Below are 13,129 nucleotides of genomic sequence, written 5' to 3'. Positions count from 1 at the left end.
GTCTAACTAATATCTGTATTTTCAATCCATTATTAATAAATTATAATTAATCGGACAAAATTACACCTTTAATATATTCCGATATTACAATAACTTACCTTTTTCTACGTCAATGGACACGAAAGACGTTGAGTGAGGAATTAGAACAAGTGTGGATCGTTGGAAACCACTATGCTGCGGTCTACCATTCGTTTTACCCTATATATACCACGGAACAAAGGATAATTTTCACCGGCTTGGCTATGGCTACTGGTGTGGATCCAAGTATTCGGGCCATACTAGACGCTATGCAGAAGCAGAACGAAATCAAGTTAAGAAAACTGTTAAAGGAGACTATTAAAGCAGCGACTAGTCGGAGTTATCAGGGTAGTTTAGTTTCTAATAATTTGAACAAAAGCTTGGAGAAAACAGACGTTACTGTAGGAAATGAAGAAATGGTTTTGAAAGAATTTTCAAAAGAATTGCAGTCTAATGTAGAAAATTCTTATGAAAAGAAAGTATCAATTGACGCCGCTTCACAGGATTATATTTTCATTAAAACAGACTTAATGTTTGATGTCAATAGCTCGACAGAATACCAGAAAGAGTCTGTGAAACGGAGGAAAGAAGATATTGCAGTATTGTATAATGATTTGTCACCATCTTCGTCACAAGATACTCAAAATTTACAAGAATGGTTTGACAAAAAAAGTAAAAGTTTAGGAGAAGCAGAAAAAGATCATAACAAGAAGGATAATATTTCAATGAGAAATATTTTGGACGGCGATACAAATAAAGAAAACCAAATTGAAACGAAGGAATTAGAAGCAGTTAGTAAATCAACTGCTGAAAATGATACAAAATCAATAGACAACGTTGAACAAAATATATCGTTAGAATCCATACAAAAAGCAAGAGATAATGCTTACAATAATGAACATTTGCTTATAGAAGAAGACCAAATGATGACAGCGAAAAATGCGTGTGACACTACAGAATCAAAAACTTCAGCAGATCTTATGTCGAGAAATTTAGATGCTAATACACAAGAGAAGTCTTTAGAGAATAAAGATGACAAGAATCCATCTCCATCTATGTTAGATAGTAGTAAACGGAGCAGTCGTTATAATGTTGCTGCAAAGCCTGCTACTTCGCCAAAATTTGAAGAAATTGTTTATAATCAAACCAGACAATCAAACACAAATAAAATTTTGCGAAGCGCTTTAAAGACGAAAGTCTGAAATAATTAATAAACAAAAGGCATCGGAAAATGTAGAAAATAAATTTGCCAAAGAAGAAAAGAGAGGTGTTAAACAAAAATCAATTTCAGATAATGAAAACGAAACAACTGATACTCGTCAACGAAGGGAAGTTCTTTTAACGAACACAGCTAGTGATAGCGATAGGTATAAAACTGTAGAAAATGATAATGCAGTAACGGGTGTAATAGCAACTGATGAAGCGAAACATAGAGGCAGACCTAGGAGATCGGATAAAGTCGAAGTTAAAAAAGATGAAGATACAAGGAAGATCCTACAAAATGAGAAGGGTGGATTAGAAGAACAAAGAAAACTCCAAGAAGATATAAAAGAAGAAACTGCAGAGACAGAAGTCAATTCAAAAGGTATATTAAATAATAAGTGCGATTTACTTGATACCGAAAGAGCTATTGAAATTAATGATACGGTTCAAGATATTAAATTTACTGAAGGTAGAAAGACTCAAAATGATATGGAAGATGTAGTAGAAGATTCACAAGAATTATCTAATAAAAGTAAGTTATCAGAAATAAGGATTGCACTTAACAAAATTGAATATACAAAAACTATTTTACGGAATAAAAAGAATTCATTAGAAAGACAAAGAGGAGTAAGGAAAAAGAAGAAAATGTACAGACAGAAATTATTTCAAAAAATATATCAGATGATAAATGTGATTTGCTTTAGAAAAAAAAATTTTATCCACAAACTACATTAGGAATTTATCTATTTTAGTGAGGAGAAAGAGAAAGGATAGAGGAGTTGATCAATAGACTGTGGATTTTGAAGCGTTTATGGAAAACTTACAATTTTATAAAATATTCAATGTAAAGTCTTATAATATTATAAGACTATAATATAATAATATTCAAATAAATAGATGAAAAAAAACTGAATTTGCATAATTACTCATGGCTTATTGATCAATCATGCGACTCGTTCAGAGGTAACTTGAGTTGTAAAGGCGACAATTTATTAAAAATGGTATATCTGACGTACGATGCATTTGCTCATGTTAAACTATTTAAATAAGTATAAAAATCACGCGAAAAAAAATCTACTGAGAATAATGTTGAACTAGTTAATAATAATAAATCATATAGTGAAACACAAACCTTAAATCAAGATTTTAAGTTCAAAAAAAAAAAAAAAGAAAAAAAAGAAGAAAGAAGTTGATAAAATGACAGCAACATGTAGCAGCAGGCGAGAGAAAATAAGCCAAATTTCTAAAAGAAGAAACGATGCTCAAGAACTCGAAATTTCTCGAGTGGATATGCTAAACAACGAATTTAATGAACAGTTGAAAGAACGTGAAACAGCAATAGAAGACTTACATCAAATGTTAAAGCATCAATCGGAAATTCATAAAGTTACCTTAAATGAAGCAAGTTTGAAAATAGGAGAACTCTCTGATAAAATTAAATGTTTTAAAGGAAAAGATAGCCAGATACCGAAACGTAATGAATTACTCGAAGAAGAACAGAATAAATGGAGAAGTTTAGAAAAAATGATTACAGAAAAACTTGAAGAAGAAAAATCCCGTTAGGAAACAGCTGAAGACGAAGTGAGAAAGCTTTCCAAATATAACGAGCAACTTCTAAAAGATTATCAAGAAATCCATAAAAAAAAAAGAAAAAAAAGGTAAAGAATTAAACATGTACTTCAACTGAAAGATAAAATCAATCGACAGGATTTATATGCGAAGAACATAAGAACACAATATATAGAACAGCACAAGATGATCGAAAAATTGAGAGCAAAAGGAAAACGTGTGCATAATAAAGATAAAGAGAACACATAATGTATCTTCACCAGGGGCGCGTGATCCAAAATTAAATAATAAAATAAAAGGTTTTGTTACTGAAAAGTTAGAGAGATTTCATGACAACAAAAGCATTGCCTGTGCAGAGTGCAGTGTATCAATGTGCACTAAAAATGCAAGCAACGTGACGATTACTTTTAGAACACCACAAGCACCACGAAAACACAATCAAGACCAAACAAGATCAAGTTCAAAAGTGAAGTTACGTGAGCTTATTACTGCTAACGACCAAAAATTGAATTACGATCCCGAGCATCAACTCGCTGATCTTCAAGTAGAATGTTCCGTCAAAGACAGGACGACACAAGAGCTCGAGAAGCACATAGAGGATGTCACGTCGATTCGGGGTAATTTCACGTTCCGCACGCAAGGTGAGAAATTCGTACTTAAATTTTGATTGTTATTAGAAAATTTATTGAACACTGACAGAGTAACGATACAGAATGGTCAAACAGCACAGAAAAGAATGTTCTTACAACGACTCGAGAGGTACTTTTTTATATCAAGGACCCGGCTCCTGTGGAGGGGCTATCGCTGGATGCCGGTCACATAGGGTTTCTATTACTGCTTAGCCATCATTTTGCTGGCCAAGGTATGTGAGACATAACCATCCTTTCGTTGCGTTCTCACGACCACCGTGACATTCCCCCCTCCTTAGCTTCGCTTTGCTCCGCTAAAGCGTAAGGCTCTGGTGGGGCTTCTAAGTTGAATGATCCCCTCATCTTCGTCTTCGGTGATATTTTGGAAGGTGACCGTCCTTGGTACTGTTGATGTTTGATCGATCCTGTTTACGCGAGCGGTAGGGCAGAGTATTTTGATACGTACATTTTTAGGAAATGATCGGCGTAGACATTCGAAAAGTTTACATTTGTACATTACATATATTGTTCCTAGTCCTAGGGCTATGATTCCTAATATTTGTAGTGTGGATATGCCATATTCCTTCAATGAATTTATGCGTCGCTCAAATTGCAGGGTACTGATTTGTGTTTGTAATGTGTCGAGGTTGGCTTTATATTGGTTAAAATTGTGAGTTACTTTTGGAGCTGTTTCTAATATTTTCTCTAATATTGGAACATCTGTTTCTTCGAAGCTGTATATGCTATTCTTAAATTTGGTTTCGTAAGAGATATTTTTATGTGATCCTCCTATTTTCATAATATTATGATCGTATGTGATTATGCACCCGGTTTTACTGCTAATTAAGCTTGGTTGTCTAATTTCTAGGATTTTATGTGTCTTACATAACACGTCGATTTGTACATTTTTCGCAGGAATAATAATATAACGGTTTTCCGTCTGCAAAGGTACGAACGTCAATTCTTCCAACTTGAAGACAGCAGTCGGGCAAGTTTTGACCGTCTGTCGATTAGTAATTAATTCTGATCTACATTCAGGTGAATTGATTCTATTGTGACTCGGTTGAGTTCTTTTACAAATGTGGATGATTGCCGTTCGTTTACAATATTTGTTTAAGTAGTGACTATCGACAAAGGTGTATTGTTCTGAGTCGGTTAGTATCAAATCAGTTTCTATTACAGGCGCAATGAATACAGAGTTTTGTTTGGAAGGTATCGGGTAAATTTTAGTTATTTTCTATTCATTGTTTTCCAAAAGCGGCACAGTTATTGTATATATAAGTTTGTTATCTCTTATCCATACCTTTAGTTTGCTTAGATCTAGAATTAGTTGAAAGTTTTGAACTGAAGGTTCGATATGGTTAGTCATAAAGTTTTGTCTCGTTATTTGGTCAAATGTTTTTAAGAATTGTTCAGGTTCTATAACTTGTGGGTTTATGATTCCTTGTTTCCCTAACATAACAGTGTTAAAAATTTCGTCGATGTTTATATGGAGTTCTGATATGGTAGATTCGGTTTGAATTAATAGGGAGACTAATATTTCGTTTTTTTCATTGTGGTTTTCAATCTTGTGTATATCGTTGGCTAAGTTTTCAAGTTGATTTGTTTTGGTATTGTCTAGCACGCGTTTGATGAGTGCGGTTTGGTTACTAAGAATTGTTTTTATTTTATTGTTGGAATCAAATAATGTATCGATGTTCTTGTTAATGAGTTCTAAATCGTTTTCGTCGAGAGTTCCGAATAAAGTTTTGGATACTGAGCCTATGACATTGAGCAATCCGCGTTTGCTTTTATAACGCAATAATAATTTGAGTTGCCGAGTCAGGTTTTGAAGATTTCTGTACTTAAATTTTAGGCTGCTTATTTCTGGTGTGTAAGCGCAAGGTGGTTTACATTGACGGTCTATTAAATCTATTACGCGTTGTAATCTATTAACTTGGTCAATTGGATCGTTAAGGCCTACTATAAGGGTGATATCTATTTGTTCGTTGTACAGATAGCAATTGTCAATGTGTTCCAGGAATATGTTGGCGTAATTCAATGGTTTTACTTCTAGATCGCTTCTAATGTACTCGAGTGTTATGATGATCCATATTATGGTCTTCTTCCTGAAAGGTAGGGTTTTAGCCTGTTACCGTGGATTCTTTGCGTGTGACCGTTGGAATATTCGATAAGATAGGTGGGTGGATTGGATGAGAGGATTTCTGCAGGTTCTAGCCATTCGTGGTCTAGCTTGTTAGTTTTGTGATCGTTATGTACCCATACTTTATCTTTTACTCGGAATATCGTCTGTGTTTTAATAATTTTACGCATTTGATCCCTCTGGTATCGCTTTTTGTTAGATTCGGTAACTCGTCTTGCTTTAGCTATATAGGCGTTGTGTCGATTTTTCCAGAGGTTAAACAATTGTTCTCTGGTTAGGCTAGGAGTGGTTGATATTGAGGATGGCATGTTAGCTTGTCGTCCAAATGTTAGTTCGAATGGGGTATGTCCGGTCGTCTCGTGTACTGAAGTATTATATCCCATGCATATTAATTTTAAGTTTTCATCCCAGTCGTTCTGTCGGTCGGTCGTACAAGTTCGAATAAGGTCCTTTACTACGGCATGCGTTCGTTCAAGGGATCCGTTAGATTGTGGATGGAAAGAAGTGGTTTTTATGTGTCGGATTTTGAAAGCCCTTTCAAATGTGTCCATCAATTTACATACGAAATTTCGTCCCATGTCCGTCAGAATACTTTTTGGTGCGGAAAATATGTACACATAGTGATCCAAAAGTTCGTTAATGATTGAGTTGGCTGTTTGGTCTTTTAAGGGTATGAGGATGAGATATTTGGTTAATTGATCTTGGATAGACAGGATAAACTGATTGCCCCGTTTGGTTTTGGTGAGAGGTCCGAATATGTCCATTGCGATTTTGTCATTAGGATTAAGGGGTGTGTCAGTTATCATAGGTTGTTCCTTGGCCCTGATACGATTTAGCTTTTCTCGTTGGCAGGTGTCGCAGTTTTGTATGAATTCTGTAACGTCTTGTTCTAGGTTTGTCCAGTGATGGTGCTCTTGTATTCGTTTCACGGTGCGGTGTATACCTAAGTGTCCTACTAATTCGTTATGATTTTCGCGTAGTATCGTTTGTTTTTGTTCGTTATCGTAGTCTACTGGCGGATCTTGTCCAAATATTAATTTAATTTGAGGGAATCTAGTTGTTAGAAACCTTAGCATGAGTTGAATATTTACCTTTTCTAACGTGCTGAAGCTATTGTCGTTTATTCCTATTTGTAAGCGTCCGGTTCGGTGTTTAATAAAGTGTTTGGTTAATTGACGCAACCAATGCTGTTCGTTAAAGTCTCCCAGTTCGGTCTTTGTAATTTGTTTAAAGTGTGGTCGGTTAGGTTTTTGAGTTATCGGAGCTGGGGTGATATTGATTTTCCAGTCTATATACTCGTCATAATAGTCCGGGTTTTCTACATTGGGTTGGATTTCTTCATTAGTGATAGGATACAATCGGGATAGAGCATCTGCAGCTGTATTTTCTTTTCCTTTTTTGTATTCGATTTCATAATCGTACTCCTCGAGTCTCAAACGCCATCGCATGAGTCTCGATGAGGGGTCTTTAACATTCTTTAACCATTTCAAGGCTTGATGATCGCTTTGAATTTTAAATTTTCTACCAAGTAGGTATTGTCTTAGTCTTTTGATTGACCATACTATTGCTAATAACTCTTTCTCGGTTGTGGAATAATTCTTTTCAGGAGGGTTCAAAGTTCGGGATATATAACAGCATGGATGTCCGTCTTTTGAGAGTATTGCTCCTAACCCTTCGTTACTTGCGTCTGTTGTTAATGTGAATGTTTTGTCAAAGTCTGGATATTGTAGTACAGGGGCTTCGCAGAGTTTTTGTTTTAGTGTGTCAAATGCAAGTTGTTGTCTATCGGTCCAATAGAATGGAGTGTCCTTTTTTGTGAGATCTGTCAATGGTTTTGCGATTTTAGAAAAATTACGTATAAATTTTCTATAGTATCCAACGAGTCCTAAGAATGATTTTATGTGGGTCGCGGTCTTTGGTGTTTTAAAGTCTTTCACGGCTTGAATCTTTTTGGGATTAGGTTTTACTCCTTCCTTTGTTACTACGTGTCCTAAGTATTCTAATTTCGGTTTCAAAAATTCGCATTTGTCCGGTTGTATTTTTAATCCTAAATTTTGCAGTCTGTCTAGTATAATGGCTAGATTTCGGTTATGTTCTTGGATGGTGCTCCCGAATATTATAATGTCATCCAGGTATACGAAACAGTTATTTCCTATTAACCCCCGTAGCGCGGTATCCATCATACGTTGAAACGTCGCCGGTGCGTTTTTAAGGCCGAAGGGCATGCGATTATAGTGGAAGTGACCTTGTGGGGTTGAGAATGCAGTATATTTCTTGGAATTTTGCTCCATAGGTATCTGGTGAAATCCTGACGAGAGGTCTAGGGCCGAGAAAAATTTAGCTTTGCCTAAGTGCTCGAGTATTTCGTCCGAATTTGGTAAAGGATACGCGTCTTGGTCTGTTTGCTCGTTTAATTTTCTAAAATCTATAACGATTCTCTATTTTTGTTTGCCTGATGCATCTAATTTTTTTGGAACTACCCAAATTGGTGCGTTATATGGACTGTCCGATGGTTCTATGATTTGTTTGTCTAACATGTCGTTGATTTGAGTCTCGATTTCCTTTTTATGACATTCAGGCGGTCTATAAGATTTGATGTTTATAGGTTTGTCTGTCTTGACTGTGATTGTATGTTCTGTCAAGTTGGTACATGGTAATGAGTCTGTTTCCATATTAAACACGTCTAAGTAATTGATGAGGATTTTCTCAAGGGGTTCTCGAAGTTCTGGATCAATATGTTTGGTACGTATTATTTGTGCGAATTTATTAATTTGGCTTAGTTTATCGGGTTTCTCTATTTCGTTTGTAATGTGACAGATTTGCTTACCAGTGTTGATGAAACATACTGTTGTGGGCTTTCCTTCGATGTATTGGGCTGAGATTAGAGTTTCGCCTGGTTTTATTTTGCTATCGGTTTCCTGGAATGGTAATATAATTTCGTCTAAGGTTAGTTTATTGTTAGTGACGCTGTATTGATACTTTGTAAGGAATGGGAGTCCGATTATTCCATCTTCGATTAGGGGAAAGTTGTTAGGGACTACGTAGAATTGATGATTTTTCTTGAGCATGGTTAAATTGCAAATTTTGTTAGTGGTATGTTTGTCACTTCCCATTAGGAAGGTTTTTGGGTTAGAAGTTTGGACGTTTAGTGAGGCTTTTTCTTTTATAAGGTTGATTCCTGCTCCGGTATCGATGAAGAATCTGGCTCTTCCTCCGTCTCTTCGTTGCAGTACGATTGATAGTAATCTTCCGGTGGTGGTACAGTTAACTCGAGGTAAGCTTCCTCTGGGTTCTCCGTTGTTTGGTTTACTCGAGGTGGAATCTTTCCTTGGCTGGCGAATGGAAAATTTCGAGAGTAGCATTTTTCGGCTGTGTGTCCAATTCGTAAACACTTTGGACACTTCGGTTTCATGCGGTCGTCTAATGGTCTGCTAGGTAGCTGAGCAGAAGTTTGTGGCTGTGAATCGGTAGTAGTTCGCTTGGATACTAATGTAATGTTGTGAGATTGATTCTTTGGGCGGATGGCAACACGATTTGCTTCTCGTAACCATTGTTCTCTATCAGCTGCTAGTTGTTGGGCAAAGTTCAGGTTCTTTGGATCGCTAGATACCACCATCTGTCCTATCTCGTATCGTAAGTTGAGCAAATATGTTTTAAGTGCTTCGCGTTCTTCAATATCTATAGCTACGCGTCGTTCTGTTGGTGTGCGGTTTTCGTTTTGGACTGCATAATTTAATTCGTTTAGCTGTTGTCGGAATCTGGAGTTAAAAGATTGTACACTTTCTGTTGCCCCTTGTTTTAAATTCTTTAATTTGTCCCTACAGTTGCTAATAGTTGTTGGTGTTAATACGCGTTGTCTTAAGCATGAATATAAGTCTTCGAACGAGTTGATTTTTAGATATCGTATGTTTCGTTTCGCGTTGTCGGTAATCTTTTCGATCAGTATGAGATCTAATAATAGCTCTCTGTCACTTGCCTTGCCTAGCTCTTGCTTTGCGGACCGATAAGATGAAATCTTCAACGCCTACGTCATCTCGACCTCGTAGTGTCTCGACAGTTCGTATGGCCTTATCTGCCTCGAGCCCTCGATCTTCGTTGTAGTTGTTTATTGGTTTATTCGCGGCGCGGCTAGATGCGGCTCGTGGTCTTTGTGACGTGTTCGGTCCGTCAGTTTCGTCATCCGTTACGTTATCAGCAGCGGTTTCTAAATGGGCGTTTATTTGCGACTGGTCAGTCTCGGTGTCGTATTTTATTTCCATGGTTTTTGCAAGGTCGCGTATTTCTTTAGAGCGATTTCTATCGCTAGTTTCCGCAAATTCTTTTATGTTTTTAATGTTTTGATCGGTGCTGTTTCTAAAGCTTCTAAACTCGTGAGTTAGGCTTTCAAATTGTTCAATCAGGGTAGCGATTAGTTCGTTTTGTTTAGCGGTACTCTTGTCAGTTGGGTTCATGCTGAGAAATATGACACTTTCGGCGGAAGAAGAGTCACTATCTTCAGAACGTATTTCAGGCTTACGGTTTCGATAATGTACGAAAGCCAGCTTACCGAGATTCTTTGCAGATCCTTCTTTTGATCAAGTAGGTGACCGTGGTCCTTCGCTGTAGAATCCGTAGAGTTCCCGTTGAAGTTTCCTCTTGATGCGATGAGTGGATCCTGGCAGGATCGCCAATTTTGTCACGTCGATTCGGGGTAATTTCACGTTCCGCACGTAAGGTGAGAAATTCGTACTTAAATTTTGATTGTTATTAGAAAATTTATTGAACACTGACAGAGTACAGAATGGTCAAACAGCACAGAAAAGAATGTTCTTACAACGACTCGAGTGGTACTTTTTTATATCAAGGACCCGGCTCCTGTGGAGGGGCTATCGCTGGATGCCGGTCACATAGGGTTTCTATTACTGCTTAGCCATCATTTTGCTGGCCAAGGTATGTGAGACATAACCATCCTTTCGTTGCGTTCTCACGACCACCGTGACACCAGCACAGGCAGCTTTTTATAAGGCATTGCTAAGAACAAACATGGCTCATATGAACACTGTGTAGAGGGAAACGATCGATAGGAAATCACAACAGAGCTTCCGAGGCCGTTGCGTTCTTGTGAATAGATGAATCGAAATCATTTCGGTTTTAATCAACATGGCCTAGTAAAGAAATACAGAAATGTCTTCTTTCTCCTTTTTTTCTTTTCTTACGATTACGATGGACATGGTATCGCGTGTTTTTGATTCTTGGGAAGAACCTAAAGTTTTTAAAATCAAGGATAAAAGATAATACCAGACACGGAAAAAATATTAGAAAATGTACACGGTTCTTGTAATGAAAATTGAAATGCAAGGAATATAAATCGAATGTCTCTTGCGAACGTAATTTTGTGTTTTACACCGACAGGATTGATTTACAGATTTACGTTGATTTTTGGTTTCTCTATCTGCAAGCGACATATAAGATTATATCGAAGACTATGCTGCGTAAAACTTTTATTATACTATTTACGATAGAAATGTCGCAACGGAAGATCGAATTTTATGTCTGCTTTGTTCTTTCGACTTTTTAGCTGTGTTCTTGTTCATTTCCGAACTGATTTCAATTTTTTATCCTTTTTTTCCGACAAGTCCTAAAAAGTTTTTAAATTAACGAGAAACGTAGAAGTATTTTTGTATTCCTATTTTAAGTCACCTATTTACGGTTTTCTCAAAATATTCGAAATGCTTCGATTCATTGAAAACAATAAAGATTGCAACACAAAAATTCGAGAATCGTAAGTGAATTAAGTTGGTATTCGATAAACACGATATTACGGAAGCAAAACTTAATGAAAAGTTCGACTTTATTCCGTATGAAATTTTACTTTAAGTAAGTTTAGCCTGCACGTGAAACGAAAGTTTTATATACAGAAAAGTTTGAGTAAATGGTAGATATCTGAGAGTTGAACGATGAAAGTAAAAATCGATTCTTCACGCTTACAATCCTTGTATTCAGGCCAGAGTTCTTCGGGGATCCTCTCGTCGGTATACTCGATGCCAGTATATGCAAATATGTACCGTATATGTTCGGCACGACCACGGGCATTGAAGTAGATTAGTTTGTAGGTATGTTCGTCGCTCATTTTTCTTGCTCTGTCAACTTATCGAGAAAAATGTTACAATTAACTCGTGTAATTAACAGACTGTGTGCGTGTTTGTGTGTATAGAGAACAATTTATTTATAGATGGAATAATTCGTATAATTCGCAAAATAAATCAATTAGAAGGCTGGAATATGTGTTTTTGAAACAATTAATTATGTCGAAAAATATTTCAAACGAGATATAATTATGAAAAAAATAATAATTAAATGTATGTAAATGTATGTAATAATAGTTAAATGTATGTAAATGTAATAATTAAATGTAATTAGTTGTGAAAAAAATAATAATAAAAAATAAATAAATGTAAAAAAAGAATTAAATGTAATTAGTTTCTTTTTACGCACGCGATATTATTGGCGATATATGAAGGTCAACTTTATTTTTTTAAATAGATATATTTATACATATATTTATAGATATAAATACATATATTATATAGATATAATAGTATATATAATATATATAATAATATATATGTCGAGTCTGAATATCCGAGTCCGAGCTCGAGGCGCCCTCCCGGGGAGGGCTCGCGGGAGGTAGCGGTTCTGCGTTGCAGTTCTCCATCGTCCGGTCGCGCGTGGGGTACCTTTATTGTCGATAGTTACACTAGTGACGAGGGCCTCAGGCTTGATAACGAAGCCGCGGCCAACGGGAGGACTATCATATAAAAAGCAACAGGATACACGAAATAATATAATTCTGACTAGGACAACATAAACGCAAGAAGTGCTGATATTGAAAAAAATATTTAATTTTGTATATAAATATTTTCATATTTAGAAAAGTTTCCGGAAGCAGGAAGATTTACAAACAAATAATATCATAAACCGAATGTTTCATGATCCTTTTCTAATTAGAGTGTGTGACAGCATGTGAGAACGTTTCTTAAAAATATGACTTATTGCAATTACTTAATCGCAATTATAAACGATTAAGACCTTCTCGCAACGAGGCAATCTATCCAAAGTATAAAACTCGTTATACTTGATGAGAAAACAAATCTCTACTTAGGTTTCATTTCGTTTCATCGCGTTCATAAAAAGTGAATTTGTATGAACACATCGTGCAATTTAGTAATTAGGACCGTTGATCTCGCTGCAACATAGATGGATAGAAAAAAGCCATTTAAAATGATACAACGTCGGGAAGACAATTATGAAAATTATAAATGGAACACAAGATAAAATTGTTTAAGATTAATTCTTCTTTTTTTTTTTTTTAATCGCGAGTGTTTGCAAACGAAGTTTCAATCTGTTTACAATGATAGCAATGAGAGGAGGATGTCTATGAAAGTTATAAATGCGATATTGAATAACATTTCTGCGAGTGGGTTTGTTTTTCGTTACAAATGTTTTTTAAACGAATCTGCAATCTGTTGGAAACAACGGAACAGTAACGGGACGACTGATAGGGAAATAAAAAAGATCGCGTTTTATT

This window comes from Bombus vancouverensis, unplaced genomic scaffold, assembly GCF_051014615.1.
Source record: "Bombus vancouverensis nearcticus unplaced genomic scaffold, iyBomVanc1_principal scaffold0045, whole genome shotgun sequence".
Lineage (NCBI taxonomy): Eukaryota > Metazoa > Arthropoda > Insecta > Hymenoptera > Apidae > Bombus > Bombus vancouverensis.
The sequence above is the reverse complement of the archived record's forward strand: the minus strand, read 5'-3'. Positions refer to the sequence as shown.